Raw genomic sequence first — 26,774 nt, forward strand, 5'->3', positions numbered from 1 at the left:
ATGTCAGAAATACATTAGAATGTTGAGCTTTGTGTACAGCATGAACTAGAAAGTCAGTAGCCATAGATGATACTCTCATCATTTTTTTAAAATGTCCCGAATTTTGAAAATTTGGAACTTATCTTTGTATTACCATTGGGGAAAAAAAAATCTGTGGAGACTCTGAAAATCTGTATGCATAAAACTAGATACAGTTCAGGCCTACCATGTGCAAAGTATGGCAGTGAGAGGCTTTCGGGAACTGCTTGGGGTGCTTATTAGTTTACATTGGCAATAATAAAAACCTCAGCCTAGTGGTGAGCTCCTGATATCCTCATTCAGCTTTCCCGGGGGTTGGGCTGGCAGGTGTGCGTTTCCGCGTCCAGCTTCTAGTCTGACTTGCCGAGCTGTCGCTTCGTCGAGCTTCAGTACTCTTTGCACAACAGTGGATGTCAACACCCAGAATCTGCACTGTCACTTCCTTTGGAAAGGGTAACTCTGCTGCTACACGAAACTGGGTTTCTAAGTCTTGAAAAACAGTTTGAGAAAAGTTAAGGTTTGAATAATTTCCTCAATTACAACAGCTTTTTGAAGTTTATTTCAGTGTTTTCAATATAATTTTCAAAAACCCTGTTACATGAACCTCTATTATTACCAGGAAACTCCAAACTTTCCTTAAGCCTTTTGGCATAGCATTTAAATTGGCTCAGATTACATCCTCAGAAGATTCTAATTTCATTGTGTAGTAGAGCTCTCTCAATTCATATTCTTTACTGAAATTTAAAGTTGAAATTGATTAATACCGTGACATCATCTAATGATTTCAAATTTTGTTTTATATACTAGATTCAAATAATGTTTATGAAAGTATTCTGGCATGAGAAATACAAAGTCTGTTTTTGTGTCTTATATTTTTGCTGTGTTCAAAAGTAGTTTTGCACCTTGAGCTCCTATTTTAACTGCATTGCCTGCAGGCATCTTATTTAAAAAGATAGCAAGTGTTCTTACTCTAGCAACAAAGCATTTTGCATTAAAGAGCAAAAATTTGTAAGAATTGTGTTGATTGAATATTTGAAAACCAGCGTTCTTAGTGATTTACATGTGTTTTGCTTTTATTGATTTCCTTATACTTTTCGTATGAGTTAGTGCCTCAAAGTAAAAACCAGTGCCATTTTCTTCACTGTGAAGGTTCAGCTGAATCAGTCAGGGTTGTTGTAGTTAGGTTTCCCATTTCTTCCTTAGATTTTTTTGGTAATTGTTTTATCTGTTTTGTTTTTCTTAAACCATATTTTTGTTTTCTATATTGTATATTCCTTAAATTGACTACAATGGAGGTGTCATGTATTGAACATAGGGCACTATGTATACTAGGCAGGTGTTCTATTGCTGATTACATACCCAGCCTGGCTGTTGTGAATTCTGAATGGATATTTTATAATTCTTCATATCATTTAAAAAGTTAATTCTTTAGAATTGTGTGGATTTATTTCTTTCTAATATACTGACAGTATAAATAGCCACGTGCCACAAATGTATGTCAGTGTAAGAGTATTTGCTTAGCATCTTTTGACTCTGGATTTGAGCTGACGTATATTAAAAATTAAATTTATTGCCGGGCAATAAAGGGATCCCTGTAGTAGGCGGGGCTAGCGGGCAGAGAGAATAAGTAGGAGGAGGAATCTAGGATTGGGAGAAGAGAAGGAAGAAGAGAACAAAGGAAAAAGAAAGTGAGATTCTTTACCTAGTTAAAGTAATAGTTCACAACACTATGTATAGCATTTTGGGAAACGGCCAATGTCTTTCAAAGTGGGTACCACTTTACACTTTATCAGTATATGAGATATCTCCTATCTTTAAACTGCAGCTGTCAGGAGAGTATGAGGTGATAGCTCAGATTTTGATTTGCAGTTCTCTAGTAAGTAATAATGTTGATCATCTTTTCATATCCTTGTTGGTTATTTTTTTTTGTACATTTTGTTTTCATTTTGTTGTACAGGGTCCTGCCCAGGCTGGCTTCTACCTCATAATCCTCCTGCTTCATCCTTTAGCATTTGGGTGGGTACCATCATATCCACCTTTGTATATCAGCATTTTGAACAAATACCTATTCGGGTCCATTTTAGGATTTAGGGTTTTTTTTTTTTGTTTGTTTGTTTGTTTGTTTTAGACAAGGTCTCACTGTGTATACCAGGCTGGCATCACACTCACAGAGATCTCTCTGCCCTGCTTCTTGAGTGCTGGGATCAAAGGTGTGTATTATAACATCTAGCCAAGAGTTTTATTTTTGAGATTATAATATAATTAAATAATTTCTCCCTTCCTTTTTCTCCCACCAAACCCTCCCATATACTCCTTCTTTCTTTATTTCTTTCAAGTAAATGGCCTCTTTTTCGTTGTTATTACATGCATGTATGTATATACATACTGCCTGCTTTCCTTCCTCTATCCCCTTCTTTCTCCTTCCTCCCCTCTCCTTGTTCCTCATCCTCTTTTCTCTCTTTGTCTCTCTTTAATCTTTCTCCCCTCCCCTCCCCTCCCCTCCCCTCCCCTCTCCTTCCTTCCCCTCTTCCTCTCCTCCCTCCCCTCCCCTCCCCTCTTCTTCTTCTTCTTCTTCTTCTTCTTCTTCTTCTTCTTCTTCTTCTTCTTCTTCTTCTTCTTCTTCTCTTTCTCTCTCTCTTTGTGACAGGATCTTGGTGTGTACACATGTCTCAGGTTTGCCTGGACTCAGTATTCTCTTGTTTTCTTCTCCTTAGTGTTGGGATTACAGGTATGAGCTGTAACTGACTTAAAAACAAGTGGTTTCAAATATCAGAGTCATGTCAGATACTTAATATAACAAAGGTTCCCAGGGGATCATTGTATATTTTAGTGAATACCGAGACAACATCATGTCATTGAAAGGTGTAAAATTAAAATAATATAGCACAGTGACTAAGAGCATGGATTGTGGAGCCCAGTTGCTGTGGATGGCTATGTCGCTTTCCGTGGTCTTGGGCAAGTCATGGCTGTCTCAGAGCCTTCACTTCCTCTGTCATAGGAATATCTGTGCTGTGAAATGCATAGCATACCGTGGGACAAATGTACTTGTCAGTTAACTTTCCTCTCTCTAGATATCTGAGGGCAGGACTCGTTGTGGCTCCTGGTTTGAGAGAGTAGGGTCTGTTGTGGCCTGGAAGGCATGGTGGAGTTCATGTAGCAGCATGTGGCTGGGATTCTTCATATCCTATGTCTTAGCTGGGGTTTCTAGTGCTATGAAGAGACACCATGACCATGACAACTCTTATACTGGAAAATTAACTGGGGCTGGCTTACAGTTCAGAGGTTTAGTCCATTGTTACCATGGAGGGACATGGCAGTGTGCAGGCAGACACTGTGCTGGAAAAAGAGCTGAGAGTTCTACATCTTGATCTGCAGGCAGCCGCAGGAGACTGAGCCACACGAGCCTAGTTTGAGTTCATGAGACCTCAGAGCTCTCCCCCCACAGTGACACACATCCTCCAATGAGGCCACACCTCCTAATAGTGTCATTCCCTATGGGCCAAGCTTTCAAACACATGAGCATGAGGGGCCATACGTATTCAAACTACCTCATCTTGGTGTATCAAGAAGGGAATGCCAGCACTCATCTAGCTTTCCCCTCCTTTCCCTTGTTCATTCTGGATTCTCCAGCTCATAGGACAGTGCTAGCCGCTTCACAGTGAGTCTTCCCCGGCAGCTAATCCTCCCTGCAGCCCAAGTGTGCCTCACTCTACTCCAGGGTGTTTCTTAATCCAAGCAAGGTAACAAAATCAACATCAGTATGTAAAAACCCAAATACAGATTGGAATATCGTGAAGTGCTTAGAATAGTTTGTTTTTAGTAACCATCATATGAATGTGAGTTGTTATGTCAATTTAGTGATAATCATTCCTAGGAGCCTTATTATAGATAATGTTTACAGATGTATTAATAACAGTTTCAAACCAATTGTGTTGGAACAAATCTGAAATCTTGGCACTAGGGAGGCTGCTGAGGCAGGAGAATCAAAGAATTCAAGGAGGATTGTACTTCATATTTCTACCGTATAACAAAATAAAATAAGATGGAAACAGCAGTTTTAACCAAGAGACTGATTGCAGAAATATTCTATATGTTCAGTACACCTGTTAAGTGCAGATTTATCAAAGTTATGAAATATTATATAGTTTATATTATAAGTTGTATTGTCAAAAGTATTTGCTTAATTTTAATTTGTTATTATCATGTGTGCATGCATGCATGTGTATGTGTGTATAGGTAAATGTGTGCCATGGTGCAAGTATGGAATCATCAGGCCTATGTTGCAAGTGCTTGTACCCACTGAGCTATCTCACCAGCTGTACCAAAAATATTTAATGAACTGTAAAAGTGTAGATGAAATATAAGTCCTATGGAATATGTCATTATAATGAGTATGTCTCTAATTCTTTAAAAAGATAGGGCAAGAAATTAGAATGTTTATTGTATACTGAATATAGATAAATATATTATGCTGTTGATAGCAACTTATTCTTGAAAGATTGAAGAATTTGTTTTTATTTTCTTCTGAACTTAATTTTATTATGCTGGGTTTTTTATTTTAATGATGTTTTTTAAGTTTTTTTTTTTTTTGCATCTTAAAAATTTTTGCTGTGGGGTGGTGGTGGTGCATGCCTTTAATCCCAGCACTCGAATCTCTGTGAGTTAGAGGCTAGCCTAGTCTACAAAGGGAGTTCCAGAACAGCTAGGACCATTACACAGAGAAACCCTGTCTCAAAAAACAAAATCAACCACAAAATCAAGTTGTAGGCTTGGCTGGCTGGTTCTCTCTCTATAGACCAGTGAGCCTCAAACTCACAGAGACCTGCCTGTTTCTGTGTCTGCAATCCTGAGATAAAGATGAGAAAAGCATTATTCTTGAAAAGGATCACATGAGGAGAAAAGCCTGACTCCCAGTACTCGTTCTACTATTGAAGACTTATGGACTTTGAAATAACTCTGTCTTTTGTAGGAAAACAATTTGCTCATCTGTAGAATTATTTATTTAAAACTTTAATGGATTTTAAGTGTTTGGCTGCTTTGTATGCGTTCACGTTTGTGTGCTGTATGCATGCCTCCTGCTCATGTGGCTAGAAGGCATTAGGAATAGGTGAAGTGCAGTGTGGGCCTGGGTTTGGAAGAACACCACATGCTCATGACCGCTGAGCCGTCCGTCTCTCCGGCTTTGGGCTTGTGTCTTAGAAGGCACTGTAGTAGAGTGGGAAAGAGTGGGAAGTCCTGAGACAAGCTGAGGGCTGTAACCGTGGAAATGACTGCACAGGTTCATAGCTCATGTTTTTACCTCTTATTACCTGTGTGGCATTTGGTGAGAATTTAGCCTCAGTGTGCCTTAGTTTTCTTGTGGGAATAATAGTAGTATTTCATAGGGATTAAGAGAATTAAATGAGTCATGTGTAAAGGAAGTAATATTGGTCTGGGCACACAGTTAGGACTCAATAAATATTAACCTTTTACTACATAACCTCCCTTATGTAGTTACTCATTGCCAGGAATATTTTTAGCCAAAGTGGTGGTTGTTAAATTTGTGTATCATTTAAAAACTTTAATTTTCTATTTAGGTGTGTTTGAAATTGTGTTGTTTGCCAATGTGTAAAGTAGAGTAGTTGGATTTTGGACTCTTCTCTCTTCACACTTTGCTCTGTTATTTTGCGTTCTTACACTGGTAGTTTCTTTAGGCCTTAAGTTATCTCATTGATGAGAATTTTGGGGGAACTTATCACTAAAATTTTATTAGATTTTTCTAGAGTTTTAAACTAACTTTATTTTGAAGACACTGTTTACGTTATTCGCTTTGCAGTAAGTTGTGGTATACCTTTCTTTAGTTGTACCTATTTTTCTTCAACTGATATTTAACTTAGGGCATAGCATTAAGGGGTTAGATAATATTACAGAAAATGCACTAGCCTGTTGTAGGAAAAGTCTAACATTATGACCTTTTAAACTCAGCTAGAAATTGGCAGAGCATTATTTCCCATTTAACTCAGTTAGTGCATAGGTGTTACTGAATTTAATTCCAGAAAAGAATGTATCCAACTGTTAAATAAATCAGCATATTTATTAGTCACTCTAGAATTAGTAACCACGTTGAAGTTCATTTTATCATCCTGACTGAAGACTACAGAAATAAGTCTCTCATATTACATCACTGTCTTTCACTCTATATGAGGTAATTAAGTTCTTCATCACTAGTGACTCAGCTACTGCATTGCTTTGGAAATTTTTATCTGAAATTAGGTGATTCTGGTAGCAAAATTTATTATTGCAGTTATATAATGAAGATAGACATATATTTGCTTTCTATAGGTAGAAGAGTAGAATTTGTATTTTTTTAAAAAATTATTTATTTATGTATACATTTTTTGGGTATGAGTGCACTGCCTGCTCATATGCCTGCATGCCAGAAGAGGGCATCATATTCTATTATAGATGGTTGTGAGCTACTGTATGGTGCTAGGAATTGAACTCAGGTCCTCTGGAAGAGCGAACAGTACTCTTAACCACTGAGCCATCTCTACAGCCCTAGAAATCATATTTCAATACATGTTTTTTTGTTAATGTCTTTAGAAGTTTCTCCTTCTTTGTGTGGTGTATCTGAAGTGATAGCCTGCTGCAGGGGTCATTATTTCTACATTACCAAGAAACATGAGGAATTTTTGTTTGTTTGTTTGTTTGTTTTGCTGACTGTATTAGTTACTTTCTGTTACCATGACTAAGGCAGCTTGAAGAAAAAAAGTTTATTTTGACTTACGGTTCCAGGCTGAGAGCCCGTGATGGGGTGCCGTATGATTGCAGGCAGTGGGGTCAGGACAGGGAGAGGTCATTTTTCTAGCCGCATGCAGAGAGCAGAGAGCAAACTAGAAATGGGACACAGTTGTAAACTCTCAAAGCCCACCTCAGTGATATGTCATCTAAGGAAGAAAGTAGATGATGGTTCATTCAAGATACATGTTTAAGCCAGACAGGGCAGCATGACTCTAATCTTAGCATTGAGAGATTAAGGGGAACCCTTAAGGCTATTAAGCCAGCCTTGGTTGCACAATTAAGACCCTGTCTCAAAAACCTAAAATAAGAGAGCAAGCAAGCATGCAATCAACAAAGAAAAAAGTAGAGGTCTGCGGTTGTATATAGCTCTGTATCCTGTCATTAGCAATGCAAAAGGGGAAAATACACATGTAGTAAAATACAAATTGGTTGTTATATTTAATCAGTACAATACCTATTGCTAGAAAGGTATGATAGTGACACCAACTTTGTATTTTGGAGTTAGGGAGTCCAAGTGTAATTGGCTGTTTCCTGTCGTGGCTGCCTGTACCAGATACCTAGCAGCTGCTTCCCAAATTGCCACTAAGAGGATTTATAATTAATAAATTCTTGACTGGTAGCTCAGGCTTATTACTAACTAGCTCTTACGTTTTAAGTTAACCCACATTCTTTATTTACACTCTGCCACAGGGTGGTACCTTTATTAGCATGGCATGTTCATCTCCTGCTCCTTCTGCATCAGATTGATAACACCTTCCAATCTCCTTAGTTTGGTTGCCTTGCCTATACTTTTTGCTTGGCTTCTGGCCAATCAGGCAATTAATCCAATTTGAGTGACAAATCTTTACAGTGTACAAGAGGGTTATTCCACAACATCCAAGATAACTTTTCTTATTTTTTTAATGTAATTAAAAAGTTCAGTAGTAAATTTAAAAAGGAAGGATAAACCAAAAGATAAGCAAACGGCTGCAAATGTTCCTAGTGCTATAGATGGGGTCAGGACTTTTAACCTAGAGTTGCTAATATGATGTGGCCGTTTCTTTGTTGCTGAGAGAGCTGTATGTTTGTTGTTTGTTCTGTGGTCTGCATTCTTTTTTAGCTTTGACTAAATCCTGAGCCAGTTGCTTTTACTGGAGTGACTCACATCTTGGGACTCTACTCTAGGCTACTCCAAGAAAACACTACTAATTTTACCATTTCAAGTAAAAATTCTGTAGTATCCTTTCTAGCCTTCATTTGTGGACTCTTCTAAAAATATGGTTCTGAGTTTTTAAAGTTCCTCGTGGAGTTCTTCTTTGTGGGGGACCGACAAACATCTCTGCATCATTCCCAACTAGTTTTAGTACCTAATAATCATCTAAGAATAAGTGACAAATTATCTACCAAAAAAGTAATAGAGGGCCTTTTTAAAGCAAGAAATGAAAATGTATCCCTTATTTTTTTCCTTCTAACATCAAAGATTCTTCCCATTTCTGATAAATTATCTGCATTAATCATGTACTGTATAATTGCTATCATAATTTTATACATTACCCACATTTTAAATGTACATCTTTGTTATATAGGATTGTATGATTTTTATATTGTTAATAGCTTGGTTTAAATGAAGAGATGACATATGGCAATCAGGAATGATAAATAAAACATCTTCCTGATCATTTTATTATTATTCTTTGCAGCAGTTCTTGTTTTATTAAAAATAAAACCAGATGTGGTAATAGACACCTGTAGTTCCAGTTCTCAGCAGAGGAGACTGAAAAGGGTCTAGAGGCCAGCATGGACTACGTAGTGAGTTTCAAGCTAGACTGGGCTATATAGCAAGACCCTGTTTCCAAAATAAAAACACCCAGAAGCTAAAAAAGCATATAACCAATTTAATATAATAATAATTTTATGGTAAATTATCTTCTACTAGAATGGTAAACAATTTTCTCATACGTAGTGGTATATTTATTTGGTCCCTTTAGTCTTTTCCACTCTTATTGGCTTGATTGCTTTGGGACTCCAAGAAGAGATATCCCTGTAAAATCTAACTTTCAGAATTAGAGATTTGGGGTTGTAATGTGTTGTGAGTTTTCTAGATTTCTTCTGCTCTTTGGCAGTTTATTTGGGTCAGCACGACTTCTATTTGTACAGTGGTAGAACTATTAGGTAGTGCTTGGCTTTTTTTTCTGACCTCTTAGGTATGATTTTTCCTGGTCACCCCTCCCCCATGTACTTCTAACTATTCTGTTAGAAACTAACTCAGGCATTTTCCCCACTGGTTTCTTCTTAACAAGTTTGAATTATTGTTTTCTAAGCTATGTTAGTATTATTTCATATAATTAAATTTTTATTATTTTAAATTGTGTGTGTGCGTGTGTGTGTGTGTGCGCGCGCGTGTGCGTGTGTGCACATGAGTGCAGATGCTCGCAGAGGCCCGTGGATCCCCCAGGAGATGGAGTTGTAGGTGGTTGGTTGTGAGCTGCCTCTGGAAGCAGAGTTCATACTCTTAACCACCAAATCATCTCCAACCTCTAGTTTGTGTAACATTAGTGATCAGTTAATACTTGTGCTTTTTGTTCATATATGTATTTGTTTTCTTCTATTCCCCATCCCTGTCCCTTCTTTGCATATCTATGCTACTGAGGCTTGACTCTGGGACCTCATGCCTGTGAGCCAAGTTCTTTATCATGGAGCCACATTCTTAGCCTCTTTTAAAGATTTACTTTTGGATAAGGTCTTGCTAAATTGTCCTGGCTAGCAGTGTTCCTGCCTTAGTCTCCCTAGTATCTGGGATCGCAGGTATGTGCACCACACTAGCTAATGTCTGTACTTTGTTTTTCTGCCTGCCCTTACTCACTGCATGTGCTCCAGAGAATCTAAAAGTGAAATGACTCCAGTCATTTCCAAACACAGCTGATGCTTGGACCGCCCAAGTAGCCAAAGCTAGAAACCCGTGTCTTCAATACTAAGCCCATAGAATCTATCATTAAACTCTTTTTACTACTTCTAAACTTGTCCAAGTTTAAAACATTATTATGTATTATAACCAAGTGTCCAAGACTTTGGTTTAGCACTTCTTAAACCTTTACTGCCCTGAATGAAGTACGAGTTTGATTTCAGTAATTCCCTGCCTAAAGTCTATAATGATGAGTTCCCAGTCATCTATATTATACTTTCTTGACGCTTCTTAAGAAAGGCTTGATGACTGCTTACTTTTCTTCTTATCTCCTGTCTTCTCAGGTTTCTATTCTAGTATCCTTCCAGACTCCTCCCTTGCCAGCGCTTTTTGAGGTGTTGGTTCTAATCCCCGGTTGCTCAGGCTGTTCGGTCCCCTTCATCCTGACACACCCTTACTCAACCTTCAGCTCAGTATGGAATGACTTTGTTAAGGAAACCTCTGTTCCTTGAAAGGTAGGGCAGGTGTCTCTGCTCTGTGGTGGGTTGCTTTTTTAAACAATATAAGGCAGAGTGTTGTGGGGAGTGAGCCGCTTGTTCGTCCTGGCTGCCCAGCCAGCATGACCCAAAATAATCACAGAAACTGTATTCATGAAATCACTGCTTAACCCATGAGCTCTGACTTCTTATTGGCTAACTCTTATATTAATTTAACCCATCTCCATTAATCTGTGTATTGCCATGTGGCAGTGGCTTACCGGGTAAAATTCCCAGCGTTTGTCCCTGGCGGCTCCCTGACTCTGCCTTCTTCCTCCCAGCATTCAGTCCAGTTTTTTCCTCCTACCTAAGTTCTGCCCTATCAACAGGCCAAGGCAGTTTTTTTTTTTAATTATTGGTAATGACAGCACACAGAGGGGGCTCCCACATCAGTGTGTTTTTCTCTTGTTACACAACAGCGTTCTTAACTGTGCAGAGTAGTGCATGCCTGTAGTTCTGTCTGCTTTGGGCTTTCAGGTGAGAACACTGCTTGAGCCTAGAAATTCGAGGCTACTCTGGGCAGTATGACAAGAATATCACTTCTAAAAATAAGTTTCTGATGTCACTTTTCCTTCTATGTTTGTTTATTTCTTTGCTTCCCTGTAAAACATAGCTCAGTAAAAGATTTGTCTGTGTATGTGACCTCTCACTCTTCTCTATTTTCTCAAGTCACTCTGGCTTTTATTCTCCATTACTGTACTTTTAATTTCATTTTGACCATTTCAGCTGTTCTTACCACGATCATTAATGGCTCCTAGACTGTTATTTCCAGTGGTCAGTTTCTGTTTCTTACCTTACTCCGATCACATCAGTTTATCTCCTGTAGTCCTGGAAATGCTCTGTACACCTCACACAGCTTCCAGGAGAGATCATTTTCTCCGAGGTTTCTCTCAGACTTGCCTGCCATTCTTCCCAGTTTCTTTACTTGATCTTCATCTCTCTTGGCCCTTAAACTTTGAGTTGCTTCAAGGTTGGGCCTCTTTATCTGTACTTGATCTGTTGGTGATCTCATCCTATTTCTTGACTTTAAATTTCGTTTATATTAGATGAAAACCAAATTACCTGTGCTGTTGTGTAAAAGATCAATATGCCTTTTTAGTTTTGTAACATTCTTTCAAGGGTAGGGAAGCTAGAGACCGTAAGTATATTAAAGCCCTTGGTTTTAAAATACCCCCAGGTTTTAAAAAAATGTCCAAATAGAAGCACTTGGTTGCCAAAGTTTTTCTATTCAGAATTTAGTTCTGTAATCTGTTTGTTTGTTTGTTCTTCAAGACAGGATTTGTCTGTGTAGCTTTGGAGCCTGTCCTGAAACTCTCTCCAGGGTGGCCTTGAACTCACAAAGACCCACTTGCCTCTGTCTCCTGATTGCTGGGATTAAAGGTGTGTGCCATCACCACCCAGCTTAGTTCTTTAATCTTAAAGAACAAAACACAGTTGGTGTGAAAACTTTTTGGTTTTAAATAAAGTTGTAAAGTGATTTTATTGCTGAAGGCAGCAGCTTTATTTCTGGATGGTGTGTGTGTGTGTGTGTGTGTGTGTGTGTGTGTGTAAGGTTACTAACCTTTTAACAATGAATTTTCCCTTCTTGATCAACCTTGAAGTTTACCCATTTTGTGTTTCGAAAAGTCTGTTTTTGAGTGCTTTTCCTCTCATTTTGTGACAATACTTGCATTTCTATGTTGTTCCCCCAAACTCCAGTGGTGTGTGTGTGTGTGTGTGTGTGCATATGCATGCAGGTGCAGTATGTGTGGGTGCATGGATGTATGAATACATGTGTGGGGGCCAGAGGTCGGGGTGCTGTGACTTCTGTTGCTCTCGACCTTATTTTCAAGATAAGATTCTTCATTGAACCTAGAGCTCACCTATTGGCCTACCAGGTTAGCTGGCCAGCCTGCTGTAGGGTCCTGACTTTGTCTGCCTTCCCAGTGAAGGTATTATAGGTGCACACCACACTTAGTGTGTGCTTCTTAGTGTGTGACTCTTAGTGAGTGCTTCAGCTCTGACCAAACCATCTCTTCAGCTGGTTGTTTCCCTCCCAGTTTACCATTTTACCTTCTTTACATAATTTTCCACTAAGTGATCATAGTGTGATACTGAAGATGTGTTAGCTGTAGTGAATAAAGATTGTTTTTATCACTCTATACTTTATTATTTATTTATGTTTAACTTTTTATTTGAGGATTTCACATCATGCACTCTGATCCCATTCATCTCCTGTCTTATCCTATCCACCCTCTGCCCTTGCAACCTCCTCCGCAAAATAAAATAAAAATAAAATTTAAAAGCAAGACATCTTGCCATGGAAGCTGTAGTGTGTCACGGTGAGTCACACAGTATTTCCTTTAGCTCATACATGGTGTGCATTGCAGTGAGTCATTCTAGTTTGAGGCCTCTGGCTTCTGCTACACTAGCAATACTGGGCCCTCACTGAGACTCCTCTTGCATATCCTGTTGTTTCCCTGTGCCATGGAGATCTTGCAGCTTTGGATCTGCAGGACTGGTCCTTCCATGTGCACAGCACCTGTGCTCCACCCGTCATAGATGGGCTGGGTATTGGGGTAGATCAACTCATAGCCATGTTTCTGGGCCTGGGTGATGGCTGGTGGTCAGCCCACCAGCAGACCTCACCCTCATCACTAGGGTGAACTTTCCAGTTGCCCTGCCTAGCTTACTCAATGCCTCAGGCAGCAAGGGGTGTGGGACCAGTTCTCCTGTTCTCAACTACGGGGCCAGATTTACTGCGTTAGGCAGGTGAGGCGAGGCCCACTCTCCTGAGTGCTGTATCTGGCAGTGGGAAGGGTTAGGTCTCCCACTCTCATAGCCCTGAAACCAGCTCTTCTGCCTGTCACAGCCCATACCACTGAATGACAGATGAGGGGCAGGGTCAATTCTCCCGCCCTTGGGGCCAGCTTACCCTCACCCTGCCGATAGGTCAGCTCTACTGTGCTGCCCAGGTGAGGTGGAAGGTCTGCTCTCCCAAGTGCTGCAGCCAGTGAAGGACAGGGGCAGCTCTTCCTAGTGTTGAGTGAGGAGTGGAGCCAACCCTGCAGCCTTTGAGTATCAACATTGTCCCAGGTGGCAGTCCAGACCAGGGACATCCACATGGCCATTGGTGGTAACATGGGCCATGGACATCAACACAGACCCAGACATGGCCCTCACCATGACCTCAGGAGGCTTTGCATGCTCCTCACATCAGGCTCTTCTTCTCCGCTGTATCTTCAGATCTGCCAGTCTTTGTAGCGCTCAAGCTCGTCTGCTCCTCCTTCTCTCCTATCTCTCCACCCCATACTTGCACTTAATAGTGGTTTGTGCTGCTGGCAGACCGAGAGTTGGGCAGGGTATCTGGTATCTGGGTGTCTTCTTTCCGCCCATTCTGTGTGGTGGCAAGCAGGGCTCTGGGTGTCTTCAAGTGTTTGTCCAACCCAAAACTTCCAAAGGAAATAAATCTCTGGCCAAAGTTCAATGCAGCAGGATAAAACTGTAGTTCAACAGTCTTATGTCCAGTCTTATGGTTGGACTGCCACTATAACCTACTATAGAGATTGCAGAGAGACCACTGATGAGAAATAAACTCGGCAGGACATGTCCAGTCAGTTGTGGGTCTCCACTGTAGGTGCTACTCTCCTTCCTGGGCTAGGATGCAGCTCTGGGAGTCACAGTGACTTGTCCAGTGGTCAGTTTTCTGACTGGAAGATGGCATAGACCCACTAGCATTTGTGTTTGTCACTGGCTCAATCGATGGGCAACGTAACTCACCTTTTCCCAAGGAGCAAGAACAGCAACCACCCTCGCTCAGTTCCAGCTCACTTCGTGGCTCACAAATGCTCTTCTTCCATTTCTCTACTGCTTATTTGATTGCTTCTTTCTCTCCCGTCACTCTATCACCTTCTTACTCACTTCCCGCACCAGGTGGGCTGGGGTGTTGTCTTAATGCTTCCTGGAGTGCCTGCTTGGACTGGCAGCGTGGCAGGGGTTCCCGCCTGGGTGACAAATAAAAATTTAAATCCTCAAGTGTTAATTTTCAGATTTCTCTTTGTGAAGATAAACACTCTGTTGGTGTTTATTCTTCCAATTTTTTTACTTCCTAATTGTTCTGGCTGGTTTTGTGTCAACTTGACACAAGCTAGAGTCATCAGAGACAAAGGAGCCTCAGTTGAGGAAATGCCTCCATGAGATCCAGCTAAAGCATTTTCTTAATTAGTGATTGATGTGGGCGAACCCAGCCCATTGTGGGTGGTGCTATCCTTGGGCTGGTCCTGGGTTCTATAAGAAAGCAGGTTGAGCAAGCCAGTAAGCAGCATTCCTCCGGGACTTCTACATCAACTACTGCCTCTAGGTTCCTGCCCTGTTTTGAGTTTCTGTCCTGATTTCCTTTGGTGTTTAACAGCAATGTGGAAGTGTCAGCTGAATAAACCCTTTCCTCCCCAACTTGCCTTTTGGTTGTGGTGTTTCATTGCAGCAATAGACTAAGACACTCATAGTGCAGCCTATATCATTGATTTTACAAAAATGGATTATATCTTAATTATATTTTTACCCTGATACTACAGCCCTACCTCATTATTTGTGAAGATTGTATTTCATCAGATGATTATAATATAGGTTTTTGTTGTTTTCTGCAGTTTCTTCCTTAACCTTTTTTTTTTTTTTTTTTTTTTTTTTTTTTTTTTTCGAGACAGGGTTTCTCCATAGCTTTTCTATACCAGGCTGGCCTCGAATTCACAGAGATCCGCCTGCCTCTGCCTCCCGAGTGCTGGGATTAAAGCCATGCGTCACCACCGCCTGGCTTCTTCCTTAACCTTTTGAGTATTTGATTTTACAGGTGTGTTCAGCCAAGCTCTGTCATACAGTTTGGATGGACATTAGAGTTATTTCCAGTTTGTTTGAGACAAGGCCTGCTATGTAGCTGGTCTGAAACTCAATATATAGACCTGGAGCTCACAGAGATCTGCCTGCCTCCTGAGTGCTGAGCTTAAAAATGTGTGTCACCACGCCCACTCCCAGTTTTAAAATTTTAATTAAAATTTTTTGGCAATATCATACTTATATGCAGTGAACTTTGAGTACATTCAACCCTTACTACCTTCTCATCCCTTCCCACTACTCCAGACTTTCTTCTTTCTAATAAGTCTTCCCTTATATCTGTGCTTTTATCTTCTCCCTCTCTTGGTCTCTAGCCTTCCCTCTCTCATTTTCTCCCTTGCTTCCTTTTTTGTTCAGTTCCTCCCAGGTAGTCACAGCCGTGTGTGTTCATGATCATAAGGACCACTTTGTATTCAGAAGACAGCACATCCTGCATTCTTCCCCACCCTTTGCTTCCCGTAGTCCTTTCACTCTCTCTTCTGTGATGTTCCCTGGGCCGTGGATGGGGTGACATAGAAAACCCATTTGGATCTAAGCACTAGCTGTCCTGTTCCCCTGTTTAACTGTTGCCCTCTGCTGCAAGAGGCTTCTTTAATCCAGTCTGAGAGCGACAGGAGTCTGTGGGTATAAACATATAAGAAAACAGTTTTAACACATTTGGGAAGACACCAGTATTAGATTCTCCAATAGAGCAAGTGATCTCTCACAGGCTTTTCACCAGTTCTATGGTGCAGGCATATATGTATTCCCTCCTGTAGAGTTTCTTCAGTCCAATCAGAAAGCAGTTGGTTACCCATAGAACATTCATGTGGTAGCATATCTTGCCAGGCAGTTCAGTACTGGAACAGGAACACCTATAGCTCGGTGTGATTGTTCTAGCACTATGGTGGTGGGTATCCAAGAGCAAATATAAGAGCCTCTAGTGTTTTGAGAGTCTGCGGGGACTACCTGGCCAATCATAGGGGAATATCCCATAGCTGACACTGGAATTTTGGTTTGAAAACCTATGGCTTCTGGGAGCAGTGTTAACTACCATGTGAAATACTTCTGTTCAATTTCTTTTTTCCTTTTTTTTAAGTCTATAAAATGGTATGTTCCTATATGACTTTTTCATGCATTCTTAATTTTGATTGGCCCCCCTTCTCCAACTCCACGTTTCTTCTATTTCTTTATTTCCTCATTTCTCTTCAACCCTTGTCTTTCCTACAGTCCCTTCTCTGATTTCATATAAATAGATTTACTCTTCCTGCTCCCTTCAACACCCCCTGCCCCATGTCTCCTTTCCTGATACCTGGCCGCTTCAGGCACTCACTACAACCTCAACATAGCTGTCTAAAAATTTGAGTTCAAGATCCACATATGAGAGAGAACACCCAGTGTTTGTCTCTCTAGGTATGGCTTGCTGCACTCAGTATAATATTTTCCAATTCCATTCATTTTCCTGCAGATTTTATTTTTCTCTAATGCTGAGTAAAATTCAATTGTGTGAGTGGTTTACGATAGTCACATGTTTATTCTATAATTAATTATAGAATAATATAATTGTATATAATTAAACTGTATAATATATGATTAATATGATTAATTAATATAACTTATTCTATAATTGGTTGCTAGCTGAATTAATGATCAGAGATGCTCAGAAAATGACTGGTAAACAATGGGTCAAGTATATAGTATTTTATTACTGTATGAATCAATTAAATATTGAAAGTATTTAGAGTTTATTCAGTATACATTTTATTAAGGGTTCAAAATAGAACTGATTCTACTCTCCAAGGATTTTTAGTAGTCGTGAAGAATCTTTGATGTCCTTACTTTTTTGTATAATCTTTGGGCATACGTTTAACTACTGTCTTAATAATCATGGTGCACATGAGTTTATATGAGGGCATGTATGTAAAGGAGGACCTGGTATGAGCAAATACTTAATATGCTTGTGGACATGGGAACTGGGAAAACCTCAGTTATTACCTGTGTGTCAAATCGTTGGTATCAGGTAGTATATGCAGTTTTGAAAGAAATTTTCAACCCTGCCTTTCCAGGTGGTTTTGCAGCAGAAGGTCTGCTTGTTTTATTTTCACCGTCATATCTGCCCCTTGGCCGACTACCAGCCTTGTCTTACTGATGTAGGAAGTAAAATCATTCTTGAGAGAAACAGAAGAATCAATAAAATATCCAGACAAATAGAGATAATAGAGCAAAATATTGAAGTTAAAACAGTTTAAAATCTGCCCAGTGTGGTGGCTCACACCTGTAATCCTATCTCTTGGGAGCTAGAGGCAGGAAAATCAGGTTTAGGTCATCCTTGCCTACATGACAAGTTCAAACCTGGGTGAAGTCTATACAGCCTGTACTTGTAAGATCTTGTTTCAAAAACAAACAGTAAGACAAAGTGTTTAAAATGCACCTTTCTCCCCATTGCTAGTTTGGGAGCACTTTTAGCAAGTTACTTAATCTCTTTTAATTCTAAATTATTTATCTGTAGTGTGGGAATGATGTAACAAGTGCATTAAGTGAAAAAAAATGCATATAGAGGAGTTTGTCCAGGCATATAGAAAAAACTTAAAAAACAGATATGATGGCTGTGGTGAGCCATTGGTGGGCAGTGGATGTTTTGTTCAGCTTTGCTCTCTATGGATAGTTTGTAAATAACTGAATTCTGGGTGTAAATGGTATTGCTTGTCATGGAAGTGAAAAAAATCAATTCTTTAAAAATGTATTTATTCTAATTTATTCTTTTATTTAGTGTGTGTGCTCTCATGTGCCATCCATGGCTCATATGGAGGGTTTCCTCTTCTCCTGTGTATGTTCCAGGGATCAAACTTAGGTTGTCAGGCTTGATGGTAAGAGGCTTTAACTTGATCCATCTCACTGGCCCAGAAATCAATACTTTAAAAGAAAATTTTGCGTGGTGGTACATACATTTTATTCCAGCACTCAGGAGATAGAAGCAGATAGATATCTGTGAGTTTGAGGCCAGCCAAGGGTTCCATAGTGAGACTTATCTCAACGCAAACAAATTAATAAAATTAGTTAAAAGAAAATTTCACAACTTCTCCAACTTGGGTCTCAAAATTTTCCTAGGGGAATTGTCTAGGATCTGTGCTCAAGGCGTAAGTGGAGGTAGAAAATGAAGATGATATTTTCTGTTACTAAATTGCAGTTCAAAGTCTTGAAAAGAATTAGTGAATTCTGAATGGGAATATTATTATTCTGAGAAGTGGGTGTCAGGAAGACTGTTGGGAGTGGGCTCTATTTGAACGCCTGAGTCATGTGGTAGTCGAAAACCGGAGCCTCTGCACTTGACGTTGTAAGTCTATTTTCTTTAGCCCAGATAGTCATTTCCCATGATAAAACTGTCATTTCTCAAATAAAATTATTTTTCATAGGTTGTATCATTTTGCTTCTATTTATTCTCCTATTATTATTAATTATTATTATCATTATTACTTTACTTTTTCAAAAAAAAATTACCTGCTCAAGGCTTTGACCATTTGCATAGTGACAAGAATTCTTTGAAGATTACAATTTGCCTTAAAAAAATGTATATAAAGTCTGTGTGTGCTTTCTAAGAAAGGACTAAAATACTGGTGGCAAAAGTGAGCAAATCATGATCTCCCTATTTCTAGTGACTTAGATTGAAATTCATCCTATAACTGCTGTATCTCAGAGATGTTAGAGTAACTTTCCTAAACCTTTTTTTTTTTTTTTTTTTTACTCTATAAGGTTATTGGGGAAGTAGCAGAAAAGTTAGCAACAAATGCATAGAAAATCCCCGGTCACTCCAGACAGTAGCAAATGTATTACAGGAACAGGACATAGCCCTCTGAGGTGTTGGTGTCAAGACTGTCTGCTGGAGTCTCGTGCCTGAGCCGATTGCTAAGCTGAGTAAAAGCTGTTTTCCGGTGCTCTGAGTGGGCAGTGTCTCTGGTCTCCCTGTGTGTGGTGGTCTGCTGTCCACTCCCTAGCCAGCTGGTGTCCACAAACAGCTGGGAGGCAAGGAGGAGAGGGGTCAGGTCGCCTTCTAGCACACGGGCTTCCGGAAGCCTGTCTTCTGTAGCAGCCACAGAGTACAGGAAAAAAGCTGTTTGTTCCGCAGGAGGACGTGATTGGGGCTGATGGGACACTTGCAAAACTAGGCCAGAGTAAACCCTCCAGGTAGAGCCCTGCTTCTACTTCCCCTTCCATAGGCCCCTGAGGGCACTGCCCAGCACTGACAGTGGACACTCAGTGAGCAGTCAGGAGACCAAGAGGCTGTGAGAAGGAAGATGTGTTCCCACAGCACCGGGGTTTGACATGGACAGGAACGGACTTTCCAAATACAGGGTAAGGCTTTCAGTACCCCTCCCTGCAGTATCTATGGCCAGGGCACAGGCAACCCATAACTGCTCCCGAATACAGGGGCCCAAACCAGTACTTTAATCAGATCTTTTATTGTGCCCGTATTAAGAAATCTTCAACATCCTTGTCGAGGGCCAAGGCCCCCTTTTACATTATGTCTTGGATCTCTGCCCCTGTTCCTCTGGCTTTGTTATTCTTTAGCGCTGGGTCATGACTATATATAAATGTGCTCCCGTACCTGCTCCTCCTCCTCCTCCTCGCCTTCTCAATCTAGGCACCACCCTCACACATAAGTGTGCTCTCTGCACTTCACATCAATCTTGTAGAATTTAGCTATTTGATTCATACTTGATTTTTAGCGTTTCTAGGTGTATGGTTTTTCTCTATAGTTGGGTGCCTAGTAAGTATTGTAAATTAAAATGATTTGACCCAGTGGTGGATTCTTGTTTGAAATGAGTTCAAGCTAGCCTCCTTGCCTCATGAAAATTTTATAATTTTGTGAGATTTTTATGAGAGCTTTGAATTAAATATCAGAGAGTGCTTAATTTAAGAGGAAGGCAGGCAGACATTGTGGTTTGGAATTTTTTGTTTTGGAATCATAGTGTCGAGTCAGCAATCGCTGTGAGACTGTTACCATCTGTTTAATGTGCCTGAGTCTCAGTTTCTTATCTATAAAATGGAGATGTTACTATCTTCTTGGTAGTCTTATGAGGATTGGAAGTGATACATGTCAAATATCTGCATATCACAGGGGGTCTGGAGGTGGAAGCTATTAATGTTATTTCTTTTAATGATATTGCATAGCCCTTAATATACAAGTCTTTTACCTCCTTGCTAAATTTATTCATAGCTATTTTTTTTCTTTTAGACTCTTTTAAATGGAAGTGCTTTCTTAATTTCCATTTTGGGGGTACCCATTACTGGCATATAGAAACATAGCTGCTGGGCTGTGGGTGTAGCTGAATGGTAAAGCATTTTGCCTAGAGTGTGCAAAGGCCTGGGTCCCAGCTTCAAACTAAAGGACTGTAATTTAGAAATGACAGCTTTTTCTGTGTCAGCTATGTAAGGTGCAGTTTAGTTGAATTTGTTAACCTGAATGGCATTTGGTGTGTTCTGTGGGGCTGTCTAGCCTGTGAATGGACATATTTACCTTTCCCTTTTCAGTTTGCTTGTCTTTTTTGTTAATAGCTAGAACTTCTAGTATAATGTTGAATGGAAAAATAATGATAAAACTGTGTTCTTATTGTTCCTTATCTAATGGGAGGAAGCTGCTATCCTTTAAAAAAATTAATATGACACTTTGTACATATATAGCATTTACTTTGCGCATATTTGCCCTACCCACTGGTACTTTTCTCTTCTGCAAGTACCTCCCTCTGCTTTCATTCTTGCACGAGATACATAGAAACACATAAGAGAAAAGCATGTTGTATTTTGTCCTCCTGTTTCACTCTGCCTCTTAACATGAGGTATGAAACCTTTCTTGTTGCTGTAATGCCATACCTGACAAAAGGAAGGGTGTGTCTGTACTCACAGATTGAGAATAGTTTCTCCGAGGAGATGACATGGCAGGAACATGAAGCAGTGATTCACATTGAATCCTTACTCAGCGAGCAGAGAAATGAATGTTGGTGCTCAGCTTGCTTTCTTGTTTGATCTGAGAACCCAGCTCAGGGAGCAATGTACCCATTGAGGGTCAGTTTGTCCACCTCAATTAACACAATATAAAAACTTCCTCACAGGCGTGCCTGGAAGTTGGTAATGCCTCCCAGCTGACAATCAAGAAGCAAGATTGCAGTTGTCTTCCTCCCCGAGAGTCTCCCGTTCCTACTTTGATGCTTTCCACATGCACTGCCACTCAGTCAGGAAAGCAAAGAGATGTGACTCCTCCTGGTGGTCATTTTCGCTTCTCTTTCTTTTTCATCCAGCACCCCTAACCTGTGGGATGATGTGCCCACTTTCAGAGTGGGTCTTCTCTCATTTAAACCTCCCCAGAAACACCTTCACAGATGTCCCTGGAGGTGTGTCTTGTAGGAATTCTAAATCCAGTCAGGTTGATGGAATTAACTAGCACAGTGTGTGTGTGCTCTGTACATGGAAAAACCTGCAATGTTTGTCTTTCCAGTCCGGCTTATTTTGTTTACCCCAACTCCATTTTTCCACATGTATCAGGTTTATTCCTTCTGGGGTTGAATAATAACTTGACTGTATATATGCCATGTTTTTGTTCATTCTTTAAATTTTTTTTTATGTGTAAGCATTTTGCCTGCATGTATGTATGTGCACCATGTGTGCACAGTGCCTGCTGAGCCCAGAAGAGGGCAGTAGATCCTTAAGAGCTGAAGTTACAGGCAGTTGTGTGTGGGTATTAGGAACGGAACTCAAGTCTTCTGTAAGCAGCTAGTGCTCTTAACTGCTGAACAATCTCTCCAACCATCTGTTTACTTCTTGGTTGGCATTTAGGCTGATTGCATATTTAAGCTGTCCAAGGAAGACATAAGGAAACACTTCATGATACAGGCTAGGCCAGGACTGAAAAGGACTGTAATAGCTCAAGTAACATCAAGAACTAATAATGGGATATATGGAAAAAAGTTAAAAGACCTAGCCTAAGCATTTATTTTAAAGTGCTTTGTTAAAAGTTAGGTGACTTTAGACACATGGGCTTATTTCTGAGTCCACTATTCTATTCTATTAGTCCTTTTGACTGTGCTTTGCTGTTTTTTTTTTTTTTATGTGTCTCTTACATAATTGAGGTCAAGTATTGTGATACCTGTTAATATAATGCTGACTATTGGGTTGTCAGATGTAGGTTTACTATGTTGAGATGCAGCACTTGTAGTTCTAGTTTCTTTAGGGCTCTTTCCATAAAGGGATGTTGGACTTCAGCAAAGGTCTTTTGAGGGTCCATTCAGTTGATTATGCAGCTTTTGTTTTTCAATTCTGGAGACCATGAGCTAGATTATATGTTGATTTGTGTATGTTGAACCATCCTGTCATCCCAGAAATAAAGTCCGTTTGGTCATAGCTTATGATCTTTAAAATATGTTTTTGAATTTAGTTTGTAAGTCTATTTTTGAGAATTTAAAATTTTATTTATTATTATTGTGCACATATATGTATGAGTATATGCCTGTCATATGTGTGCTGAGGTCAGGGTACATTTTTATGGACACCTTTCTTTTCCACTTTTCTGTAGGTTCTGGGAATTGAATTAGGCTTTAGGGTTGTGGAAGGTGTGGACAGTTTTCTAGGTAGGTACCACATACCCAAATTAAATCAAGGTCAGATGAACGATTTAACTAGATTTATAACTTGAAAGGAAATAGAAGCAGTCATCAAAAGCCTCCCAACCAAGAAAAGCCCAGGACCTGATGGTTTCAGTGCAGAATAATACCAGAACTTCAAAGAAGAGCTAATACCTATATTCCTCAAATTGTTCTAAACAATAGCAACAGAAGGAACATTGTCAAACTCTTATGAGGCTACAGTTACACTGATTCCGAAACCACACGAAGACTCAACCAAGAAAGAGAATTAGTGACCAAGCTCCTTCATGAACATTGATGTAAAATTACTCAATAAAATACTGGCAAACCAAATCCAAAAACAAATTAAAAAACAAACTCATCCACCATTATCAAATTGGCTTTATAGCAGAGATGTAGGGATGGTTCAACATATGCACTATATGGAATCCACTATATAAATAAACTGAAAGAAAAAAACCCATATGATCATTTCATTAGATGCTGAAAAAGCATTCAGCAAAATCCAACACCCCTTCATGATAAAGGTCTTGGAGAGATCAGGGAATACCAGGGACATCTAAACATAAATTATCTAAACATCCTAAAAGCAACATACAGCAAACTGACAGCCAACATCACTCTATATAGTCTTTTTCTTCTCTCTTTCAAGCCTATGTACATTTTTTAAACATACTGTGACCCACTAAGAGGTCTTTTTCATCTAAATTTGTCTTTATTGAGTGTTTTAAATCCTTTTCTGACCAGGACTGCTTCTTAAAATGTTAAGCGACATGGCTAGGACTAAGGTTGCTTTGCCTTTTGGCTCCACTCAGTCCAATGTGGCGAAGGTCTGCTTAGCACCAGTTCTGGGAGCCATGCTTACAGCCCCATTTTCAGGCACACAGTGGGTCTATATTGCCATTAAGCAAATTGTAGCACTCTGCTCACAAATCCCATTTAAATGTTTTGTAGCTGGACCTCCTGAAAGAGTCAGAGCTGTTTGTACTTGCAAAACAGGAAGCTTCCATTTTTAAGGAAGCTGAGCAGTTTTTACTGCTACAGCTGAGTCAGGAAACCTCTTAAATGAGCCACGTCTCTGCATTCCGCCAGCAAACAGAACAAGAGGCTGTGTTAAACTCTGTGTGTGTGTGTGTGTGTGTGTGTGTGTGTGTGTGTGTGTGTCTAGGATTCCTTTTCATGCCCTCTCAGGTTTTTATGTGGATTTAGTTAACCATGTTGGTGCCAATTTGTTGACAGAGGCTGCTTATTTGTTCCTGGCTGTTCAGACCCAAAATAACCACCCAGAAACTATATTAATTGCAATACTGTTTGGCCAATAGCTTAAGCATATTACTAACCAGCTTTTATATCTTAAATTAACCCATTTCTATTATTTTATATTTTACCATGAGGCTCGTGGCCTACTGGCAAGTTTCTGGCTGGTGGCTTGTGTCTTTCTCCTCTGGTGGATACATGGCTTCTCCCAGCATTCAGTTTAGTTTTTCCGCCTAGCTCTATTCTGCCCTATCACAGGCCAAATCAACTTCTTTATTCATTAACCAATAAAAGCAACACATACAGAAGGACCTCCCATATCACCCAAGGAGTGGAGGGAGTTGGAGTGGGAGAGAAGATGAAGGGAGCGGTGGTGGGGGAGTGGGAACTGGGATTGGTATGTTAAATGAGAAAAAAAGTTTTTTTAAAAAATTACAAAAAATTTAAAATTATTTTAGTAGTTTTTTTTATGTGTATGACTATATTGCCTGGACATAAGTTTGTGCATCAGATACATGCATTCGTTGTATCCAAGGAAGCTAGAAGAGGGCTTCTAATCTTCTGGAACTGGAATTACAGATGGTTATGTGCTAGGATTGAACCCAGGTCCTTTGGGAGAGTAGCTAGTACTCTTTAACTGCTGAGCTATCTCTCCAGCCCCTGAAAAGCACTTTTACCTGCTAAGCCATTTTGTTGGCTCTTTATTGAGAATTATTATATCTATGTTCATCTGGGAGTTTGGTCTGCAGGTTGTTGTTGTTGGTGGTGGTGGTGTGTATGTGTGTATCCTCGTCTGGTTTTGGTGTGGGGTAATAATAGCTTCATAAAATGAGTTTAAAGTGTTCTTTCTCTTTCTATTTCATAGAACTGGTGAAGAGCAGGTGTTGGGTCTTCTTTAAAGGTCCTGTGGAATCCAGCAGTGAATCTGTACCATCTCAGACTTTTGTTGTTGAAAGACTATTTATTTCTTCAATTTTGTTACTTGTTAGAGATGTATTTAGTCTACTTATTTTCTCTTGATTTAAGTTTTTGGTAGGCCATGTTTCTAGAAACTTTGTCACATCTCAATTTCTGTATTCTTCTGGATTCTGTATTCTGTAATGATTCTGTGTATTTTTGTTTGAATGTATATGATATCTCTGTAGGTGTGTGTGGCACGAGCTTATATGTGTGCCTGTTAGAATTTGGTGTTGGGTGTCTTCCTCAGTCACTCTCCACCTTATTTATTTTTATGAGTGTTTTGCCTGCATGTATATATGTATGTGTGTGATATCCTTGGATGACAGAAGGGGACATAAGAGTCACTGGAACTGGAGCTGCAGGTAGTTGTGAATCACCATGTGGGTGCTTCAGCCTTTTTGCCTTGTTTATCAGGACAGGATCTTACCATACAGCCTTGACTGGCCTGGAATGCACTATGTAGACTCTGCTGGGCTTGAACTCATAGATCTGCCTGCTTCTGCCTAAGTGTTGGGATTAAAGGCATTTGCTACCGTGCCCAACATTATTTTTTGAGGTGTCTTTCACCGAAGTTGAGCAAATCCCAGGTATTCTGTCTCTGTCTCCCCAATGTTAAGATTGCGGGTCTGTGTATATCTTGCTTTTCTCTTCTCTGTGTCCCTCATTGTGTTATTCCCTCACACCTTTTTCCCCCTTCTCTTTTATACTTTTCTTTTCCTGCTTTTTTTCCATTGATATATGTCTCTGTGTGATGTGGTATTCCCCTCTATATGCTATGAATATGGTTTTTTTTTTTTTTTTGGTTTTTCGAGACAGGGTTTCTCTGTGGCTTTGGAGGCTGTCCTGGAACTAGCTCTGTATACCAGGCTGGTCTCGAACTCACAGAGATCCGCCTACCTCTGCCTCCCGAGTGCTGGGATTAAAGGCGTGCGCCACCACCGCCCGGCTTATGAATATGTTTTATTACTATTGGTTAATAAACTGTTTTGGCCTATGGCAGGGCAGAATATATGTAGGTGGGAAAACTAAACTGAATGTAGGGAGAGAGTAGGCAGAGTCAAGGAGACTCCATATAGTCGCCAAAGGAGAAAGATGTCAGAACCTTGCTGGTAAACCACAGCCTCGTGGTGATACACAGATTAATAGAAATTGGTCAATTTAAATTGTAAGAGCTAGCTAGAAATATGCCAGAGTCATTGGCCAAACAGTGTGGTAATTAATACAGTTTCTGCGTGATTATTTGGGTCCGAAAGGCCGGGAAACGAAAGAATAGTCCCTGCTTACATCTGTGTGTGTGTTTCTGTTTGTAAGTGCACATTCATGTGTGCTTGCTGGGGGGGGGGTGTATTCACACTTTTGTATCAGCTCTGCACTTGGAAGCCAGAGTAGGACATTGATGTTTTCTCTCACTTTCTGCCTTATTTCTCTGAAATAGGTATCTTATTGAAGATAGAGCTCACTTTTCTTTTTTCCTTTGGATAGGCTGGTGGCCAACAAACCCCAGTGATCCTTCTCTCCTCTGTCCTCCAGTAGTGAGGTTGTAGTCATGCATAGCCACACCAACTTTTTATGTGGGTACTGGAGATCCAAAGTCGTGTCCTCATGGTTGTTACATGGCAAGCATCTTAGTGATTGAGACATCTCTTCAGCTTTGAGCTTGTAGGTTTCATTGGTATTTATTTTAAACTTCTCCTTTTCATCTTTAATTTTGTTAATTTGTATTTTCTCTTTCTTTTATCAGTTTGGTTAACGGTTTGTTAGTCTTATTTGTTGTGTGTCTGTGTGTGTCTGTGTGCGTGTGTGTGTGTGTGTCTGTGTTTGTGTGTGCATGTGCATGTAGGAGCTTGCAAGATGCATATGGAG

The 26,774-nt window shown here is 40.0% G+C and overlaps 1 protein-coding gene and 1 non-coding gene across 12 annotated transcripts in view; one reads left to right on the forward strand and one right to left on the reverse strand.

The window, feature by feature from the left end:
- Slmap (sarcolemma associated protein) overlaps positions 1–26,774 on the forward strand; it is a 124,342-nt gene that overhangs the window by 14,414 nt on the left and 83,154 nt on the right. The gene's annotated exons all lie outside the window — the stretch shown is intronic.
- On the reverse strand, positions 19,356–19,487 carry LOC126492826 (small nucleolar RNA SNORA71). The gene has a single exon (XR_007589690.1). It is a non-coding gene; the product is annotated as a small nucleolar RNA SNORA71 (small nucleolar RNA).

This window comes from Alexandromys fortis, unplaced genomic scaffold (assembly GCF_014885135.2).
Source record: "Alexandromys fortis isolate MF-2015 unplaced genomic scaffold, M_Fortis_MF-2015_v1.1 scaffold_320, whole genome shotgun sequence".
In the NCBI taxonomy this organism is placed as follows: domain Eukaryota; kingdom Metazoa; phylum Chordata; class Mammalia; order Rodentia; family Cricetidae; genus Alexandromys; species Alexandromys fortis.